The sequence below is a fragment of the Argentina silus genome (genome assembly GCF_951799395.1).
Source record: "Argentina silus genome assembly, chromosome: 9".
Lineage (NCBI taxonomy): Eukaryota > Metazoa > Chordata > Actinopteri > Argentiniformes > Argentinidae > Argentina > Argentina silus.
Window position 1 is genome coordinate 14,415,466 of NC_139663.1, and position 9,032 is coordinate 14,424,497.

A 9,032-nucleotide genomic window follows, 5' to 3' on the forward strand; every position below is an offset into this window, starting at 1 on the left:
TCGCAAGCATCTCTGTTTCTATCGGAACACAGACACACGCACACACACACACACACACACACACACACACACACACACACACACACACAGCTGACCTCTCCCTTGCCTGTACTGTTCTGTGATAGCTATTTCAGTATTTCAGTTATGCTAGTTTTCTCATTCTCTTCTTTTTGCTTTATGAACGTATAGAACTAGCATCATGGTGAGCCTTAGCATTTGAAGCTAATTCTACTACGGCTTCTGTGTGTCTGTAACTGTGGTTGTCCGTTAGTGAGTCTTGCGTAGCCATACCCCCAAATCACTTTGTTCTCACGCCTCCTTTGGAGGTCTGGAGAATTTTAGATTTGCCGATCTCGCTTGGATTGAATTAGACAGAGCGATGGGAGAATGTGGCCGCAATTTCATTGAATGTCACATTCCAAGAACCCTCCCCCCACATGTGTGTAGAATGGTTATTTGCTGTTATGTGCATTGCCTTTTCCAACCAGGTAGGACTATTTTACAGAGAGTTGTTGTCTATGCTAGCTTGCAACAGTGAAGAAAGTAGAAGAAAACTGGACGGAAAACATTTATTTATTTATTTTTGCTCCGCCCAAACAAGGTTTTTGACTGGTTTGACGTTTCGCAAGGTGTCACTAATTAAACTAAATGGGTTTCCACCCCTTTGTAACTACTTTCTCCGAAGGATTTCCCCAAGGTTAACCATTAGTTAGTAAACCACATCACTATTTACTCTGAAACAGCTCAGCCAGGAACCGATGACTGACATATTACATTCTCCACAGTCTTCCCCATGCATTTCAACCTACCGGCCCGGGAATGTTTTTTCTGCTCTTCAGACCAATTAGTTAAATCCTCTCTCCAAAGAGGGTGCATCTGCATCCAGACCACCAAGAGGAGGCTTAGGACAGAGGAGGCGTCCCACTGCACCCAAAGACTCTGAGATTAACCGGGACAAAAGACTAGGCTGCTTCTCCACACCTGTGCTGAGGGGGGACATAAACCTACTGTTTACACACACACACATGCGCGTGCACGCACAACACACAGCCACACACATGCGTTCGTAGGCAGGCCTGCAGGCATATACACACACACGCACACACACACACACACACACACACAAACACAAACGCACACACACACGCACACACACACACACACACACACACACACACACACACACACACACACACACACACACACACACCACTAACCAAATACACATCGGCAGGTTTCAGTCAAGTGATCTGAGACCAGTCTGAGAGCTTCCCCATTCTCCCACCAAACCCCATGGTCATCAATCATGTACAATTAGAGCCCAGTGTCACAGCAGAGTCTGTACCGAAGGAGAGGTGACATAATATCAAAGAGGTGTGTGTGTGTGTGTGTGTGTGTGTGTGTGTGTGTGTGTGTGTGTGTGTGTGTGTGTGTGTGTGTGTGTGTGTGTGTGTGTGTGTGTGTGTGTGTGTGTGTGTGTGTGTGTGTGCGTGCGTGCGTGCGTGCGTGCGTGCGTGCGTGCGTGCGTGCGTGCGTGCGTGTGCTTGAGACAGAAGGAAGAGTCCAACACTGTGAAAAGAAGGTTGTGTCACCCCATATGACTTTAAAGGCCAATGAAGACGCTCTAGACACCCTTAAGCTCAGAGTTGGGATCAAATCACAGTGAACACACACACACACACACACACACACACACACACACTCTCCCTCTCAATCTTAGATTTGTATGGAGCATGCAATTTGCCTCCTCCAATAAAGTGCTGTGTGTGTGTGTGTGTGTGTGTGTGTGTGTGTGTGTGTGTGTGTGTGTGTGTGTGTGTGTGTGTGTGTGTGTGTGTGCGAGCCTTCTTAGCAGCTGCTTTCTGCTGTGGGAAAATCACATGTTGCTGATGTCTTTATCCAGGCTGCTGTTTTTAGATAATAATTCCTTCTCACTATAACAGATATTTCTCTCATCTGGCCTCAAAACCCTGTTGGTGAGGAGCTGCATCTGTTCCTGTGTAGTGTAGGCCTTATTAATTCTCTCTGAATGCATATTGTAGTTAGTATGTCTGTAAGATATCATTGAAGAGTTGTACATTTCTCATAATTATGTCCTCTTTCAGTGGGGAGCAGTATTGGGCAGGGAGGAGAGGGGGTTGTATTTAGGCAGCTGTAAAGCAATGGCCCCTCATGGGGACCAAGGGTAAAGTTCAGGGACTGGTCGTCATCATCAAGGTTATGATGCGGAGGGCAGAGATCAACATCACCAACGCGACAGAGTATTCTATTGTCCATTATCCTCTGTGACGAAAGAGAATGATGAAGCGAAAAATGATTATGACAATTCTGAGATGATTATTTCGTCACAAAAAATCGAGTCCTCTCTGACGCTCTTCAGAACTATACGGGAACAATGCAGATTTTGTTTGGATTTGATTTGAGACGCCATATTGACTTCTATTGTTCTATAATAATCACCCAACAATAACACCCTTTATTTCGTTTAACATATTTTTCTACAAATCCACTACTACTAAAAACGAATAACAATCGACAGCAGTCTAAAAGGGATCAACGTTTTCTTAATAAATAAAAACACGATAAAGCACAAGTGTCTAACGAAACATACAATTTACATAAATTCGGACATATAATGTTCAACATTTATTTACCCCTCTCAAATGAAAATGGTGATTTGGTGCTGATTAATATTCGCCCATAATTTTTTACCCTCTCAATAGAACTTCTAAATAATAATGCACAGAAAAACATAGACATTATCAATAATTTAGAAAATGTACACTCACCGAACACTTTATTAGGAACACCTGTACACCTTCTCATGGTGGAGGTGGTGTAATGGTGTGGGGATGTTTCCAACATCTTGTGGAATCAATGCCACGAAGAATTTAGGCTGTTTTGAGAGAAAAGGGAGGCCCTACCCAATATTAGTATAGTGTTCCTAATAAAGTGTTCGGTGAATGTATATTGACTATGCTGTTTTTAGATTAGACTTAGCAAACACGCTACGGGCTTAATAGTCGATTTGGTAAAAAAAAATCTATTTATCTTGACAATCTTATGTTATTGAGAATGATTATTGTATATACATATTTGAAAACATATATTTACATATGTAATTATCGCATCTTGATTTGAACATAGCTCTTTCGTTTGGACTTTATTTCATAAGATGACTGACAAGGTTAATTTCTTTCCCTAGAACACAAGTCGACTGCACGAAACAAACTAATTTACGGGTCTTACACAATTCTAAATTAATTAGTTTTCTAAATTAATTATGATAATGCAGAATTACAGTTATTCTGACTGTCGCTGAAATAATGTTAATAAAACACAGTAGCATTACTGTGAAAGTAGAAACTGCATTAGCAAAATAGAAATGAGTGGTCCACACGTGCACTTATAATAAGTTCTAATTTCTCCCGGGAGCCCTCATTTTAGTTTTACCATCGTGGCTACGGCCATGCCGCGGATGATTACTGTAGGCTAACACAAGTGTTATAAGGCTCAAGTTGCGTTTGCCTTGGTAGAGAGGAGCACCCGGGAACCTCCAATGTCAAATTCCCCTCATTTCTAATTCAACTTAATAATCAATTTGATCAAATTAAGCTGTTCTTCACTGGGCCCAGGAGGCTAAACGGTGTTTTGAAAATCATATGGAGACGCCAAATGGACTCTATAATTGGAGCTGGGGGTCTGACTTCAGCCAAACCCCACCTGAGATTCGATCCAAATCTAATTTCGAATTTGTGATAAAGTTGAATGCTACCTTTTTCTCTCAGCCTGCCTCAAATGGAGTTTACGTGGGATGAGAGCGGCAGAGACATAGGGGCTGCACATAGGGGCAGAGACCTCATGCTATTTTATGACGTTCATACCGAAACTCATTCATAAGTTCACACTATCCAGCTCATTCACATTCAAATGCTCCCATACTGTATATTCATGCTTTGTCTCATGTTGTCTCACACAGTCACTCCAAAACAGTTCACGGTCGAATGCGTTCATATTAATTTCACTTACACTTTCACTCTGGCAAGTGTGCTCCTTTAAGCTGTTGGCACACAAAACAAGCACACTTACATAGCAATTCACTCAAATCCTCTCAAACATAACATACACACACATGCACACGCACACACACAAATGCGCACACACACACACACTCACACACATACACACACACACACACACACACACACACACACACACACACACACACACACTCACTGACACACACACACACACACACGTGGGAGGGGGAGACGCCGTGCAGTCTGGGCTGAGTTCAGGAGTATTGTTATTAGGGTTTTTTCCCCCCTGTGTGAATAAAAGCCACAGCAAGGACACATCCCTGCGCCATGACTGCAGGGCTAAGCTTTGTTCTCTCTCTATAATGCACAGATAATTACAGTCTTAAAGAGAGGCAACGTCTCCCCCCTCCCTCCCCCCTCCCTCCCACTCATCTGTCCCTCACCCTACACCCTGGCTGTGACATGAGTCCTCAGCTCCACCTAGATACACACCTAGACACACAGGCCCAAAACAGCCACCATAGTGCCAGGTCGAGTGTGTGTGTGTGTGTGTGTGTGTGTGTGCGCGAGTGTGTGCGAGTGTGTGTGTTTGTGTGTGCAAGTGTGTGTGTGTCTGTGTGTGTGTGTGTGTGTGTGTGTGTGTGTGTGTGTGTGTGTGTGTGTGTGTGTGTGTGTACGTGAGTGTGCGCGTGAGTGTGTGTGTGTGTGTGTGTATGTGTGTGTACGTGAGTGTGTGTGTGTGCGTGTGTGTGTGTGTTTACATCACTCCGTCACAACCTGCTGTAGTGGTCCTGGACATGTTTGAAGCCCACCCATCCATCAATCTGCAGTCGTTTCCTTTACTGTCTGGCACCAATAAGCCATTGTTCTGTTGTACAAGTGAACGCATTATAATAAAGACACAGAGGGAGGAGGTGCTGCCAGGATGTTAGGCAGATGTTCAACAGGAGACAGTGATCTACATGAAACATGCTGAGATGGACAGGGGGGCTACCCCCACCCATACACACTTGCACGCACGCACGCACGCACACACTCACACACATACATGCACGCACGCACACACACACACACGCGCGCGCGCGCATACACACACTCACACACATACATGCATGCACGCACACACACACACACACACACACATGCACGCACACAAACACACACACACACACACACACACACACACACACACACACACACTTGTTATCTGATCTCCTACACAATGCTTCTATCAGAAAGCTGTCCTGACAGCCCAGCTGGCAGAGGCAGATGAAGTAGTTGGTACAAGGGGATTCCCCCCTCCATGCTCCTTGGCAGCGCAAGTCACCTTCCCCATTGTCTGTTGCTCGGTGACAAATTGCATTTGCAACAATCACAATGCGATGAGCATGTTATAGACAGTCTGAGTTACTGTACATCAGAATGGTGCTCGGTGTCAGGGGAGGCTGGGGGAGGTAGAAATCAGAGGACAGGCTCATTGCGTGTGTTTTGATACCATTCCTCATTCCGTTCCATGCATTACAATGAGCCCGTCCTCCAATTTCTACCTCCACAAGCCTCCCCTGGTTGGTGTATACAGGGCCACAGTGGGACTAGTTAGTGGTGTGGTCATATAGGGACTTTACACACTACAGGGCCTGTGCTGGCTTAGATATTTTCCCTTCACATTGTCCTTTTCAGCACTCTTTCAGCAACTATGGTGGGTGCATAACCAGGCCAGCCCGGTACAGCTCGGCTTGGCTCAGATCAGTTCGGCTCTGTAGTGTAAATGAGAGTTTAGAGGCTTGGTAAAGATAGGGCTGATGTGGGTTATATACACAAGGCTAGACCCTAATTCGCACTACAGAGCCAAACCGAGCTAACCAGACCAGCCCAGTACAGCTCAGCTCTGTTCAGTAGTGTGAATTAGGGTGAGGTGTTCATAGGCCAGAATCTGCTGAGGCCTCACGCCATTGGCCTTCTGTTGGAGGCACACCGAGACATACAGATCATGCGGTCAGTGCAGCGTCACTCCAAAGAGGCCACGCCCCCACAGGGAACAACTGTACAAATCTCTCGCATGAGCCCATGGAAACAGCGCCGATTTCAAGAGCTGAAAAACCCATATTTGTTATTGTTCAATACAGTTTGAGTCGCTACTTTAGACGCTATGTCCGTGATTATTTCCAGACGTTGGCCCGGTGGAATGTGCCAAATAGTTTCAATGCGAGCCGATGGGAGATAGGGGTTTCTGCCCCCTCTGGGAACGTTGGGGGGGGGGGGGGGGGGGCTGGTTGTGATGTAACAAAGGAGCTACACGGATGTTCCGACTGTGTGTACACATGAGACCGTACATTCCAAACACAGAGTCACATGTGAACGATTGAATCACATTACGTTTTTTGTTTTTGTTTTTTTTACTCATGATGTTTTTTACCTCAGAGACTAGGCCATACTTCATGACTCATGGAATTCCAATATGACATGATGCAGCGGTAGAAATTGGAGGACATGCTCATTGTAATGCATGGAATGGAATGAGGAATTATATCAAACATGTACTGTATGTTGGATACCATTCCACATTCCGTTCCATGCATTACAATGAGCCCGTCCTCTGATATCTGAATGAAGGGCTGAATATAATGACATTTATGGAAAATCGTTTGGATTCTTCTAGTTAGGTCAGATAGGTCAAATAGGTAGCAGTGTAGCCTGTCATGTTTAGTGTTCCAGGGGAGGCTGGTGGAGGTAGAAATCTGAGTAACGGCTCATTGTAATGCATGAAACGGAATGAGGAGTGGTATCAGACACGTGTCTCCATGCATTAAAATGAGCCTGCATCTGATTTCTACCTCCACCTGCCTCCACTGGTGGTGACACACCTCCCTTAATACAACCCCCCACCCTTCCCTTCAAAGAAAAGAAAAGGGTCCACTGATTTTAAGCCTTAAAGTTGCCTTATAATTGTATTTAGTGCTTCTTTTCAGAGTTCAAGTGCACAGTAGGCCTATAGGACACACTGACAGTATAGTTCAATGCCAATTGACCTTCTGGCTTGATGTGAATAAAAAAAACAGTTGGAGTTGGCACCATCACGCGAGGAGGAGGGCGTGCCCGACAGTTACAGAGGTGAAATCAGAGTGTGGGGAAGAATGTTGGCGCGAGATGAAAGCGCAGACAGGGATCTATAATTCTCGACACGTCATTATTTTTGGCCTAATAACACGGGTCCTCAACAGGAGACATGCAACAAGCCTGTACTGCTGAAGAAGGAAGAAGAGTGCCAATTCCCCTCTCTCTCTCTCTCTCTCTCTCTCTCTCTGTCTCTGTCTCTCTCTCTCTCTCTTTCTCTATCTCTCCTTCCTCCCGCTCTCTCTCTTGGCACTTAACACAGTCAGCGATAAATTGTACAGTGAGAATTTCTCAATGGAGCTTGTTACGACTTCTATTCGCCAAGAGAGAGAGAGAGAGAGAGAGAGAGAAAGGTTGTTATTGTTCACATTGTTACATGATAGAATCAAACAAGTTTCAAAAGCTTGACTCCCCTTGAGCAACTGATATTACCCTCAGAAATTAATCAATTAATCAATCAATAAAAATGCCTGCTACTCTTCTTTTAATAATGCAATAATAACAACAATCTACACACATGCTATACAGGCCTAGAGGACAATAAATAAACAATGTGTCTTTTCTTCCATCGGCGAGGTTGGTTTCGAATTCACATTGCAACCAGAGCTTCTGTCAGGGTTCTAGAAGGGTACAGTACATGAACATTCCATCTGAATGTACCGAGATTGAGCTGGCGCCGCGGCGTCCTACAAAGGATGGTGACAAGCGTTCAAAGAGCTGTCACGTCAACGGAAGATTAACAACAAAAACGCGGACAGCCTCTAGGCAAATATGAGATATCTACATTGTTCATATTGTCCCCTCAACTTTCCTTTAATTGACACGTTTTAAACGTGTAAACTTGTTCCGAGTTAACACAATATACCGCTCATACTAAAGTGACTAAAACTGTACAGGAAAACACTATCGAGATGAGGCCTATGTGCAAACAGTTGATTGTGTGTTTTTTATGAACATTAAAAAGATAATGAAAGACTCCCCTCAAATGACAGGGACATGTGAAAGGGATTTAGTCGCCTTTCTTGATATTGCTCCAACGAAATCTAGAGGGATCTGGCCTACATATTATACATGGAGACAAAATCCATCTTCAATGGACTCCACTTGGATGTATCAGGTTTCTTTATCTTGCCTACGTGTTCTTGCATTCTTATATTTAAAAAAATATGTGTTTAAAACAGATAGGCCGAGGCTACATCTTGTTTTTAGAAGTGCCTGTGACAGGGCCGTTTGTACACTGTTGACTACATTCCCTCCTTGCGCAATAAATATTTGTTTTCACTTCAAAGTCCTTTGGTTCGTTGTTTTTGTCTCTGTTGCGTGACTTACAGTAATAACTGTAGCTTCCAAAATGAATCTCCCGGGCCTGCCTGTTTGAGTCTACCCCAACCTCATAAACAAAGCCAAGTTGTGTATTGTCATTTCTGATACTCAGTGAGTTTTGAATTGAATGTGTGTTTTTCTTTTTTGAATAGCTTGTGTCTGCGTTCTCAAGGGTTTAAAGAGTAATTTAATTGATAGGCCGGATCTTGCCTATAGGCCGATAAGACTTACCCTCTTATGTCAAAATGATTGCGTAGCCTTACTTGTGTGTAGCTTCACATCTTTATAGTTACAATAAAAATACAATAAATACTTAATTATTTCTGGATTTTATTATCATCGGATCTACTGTAGGCTGTATGCATTTGATCAATTTCAACTGCTCTGCACCGTTAGACTGAAAACTACAGTTCGTATTCCATCTAATGAGGTTACAACGTGCTTATACACATCGACCACGATCCTTTAGACAGAAAGATCATTTAAAAATACACAATTCCAAACGGAGAGATGCTCTGAACTTGTCGTTTAACGGTTGATTTATAGCCTAGCATC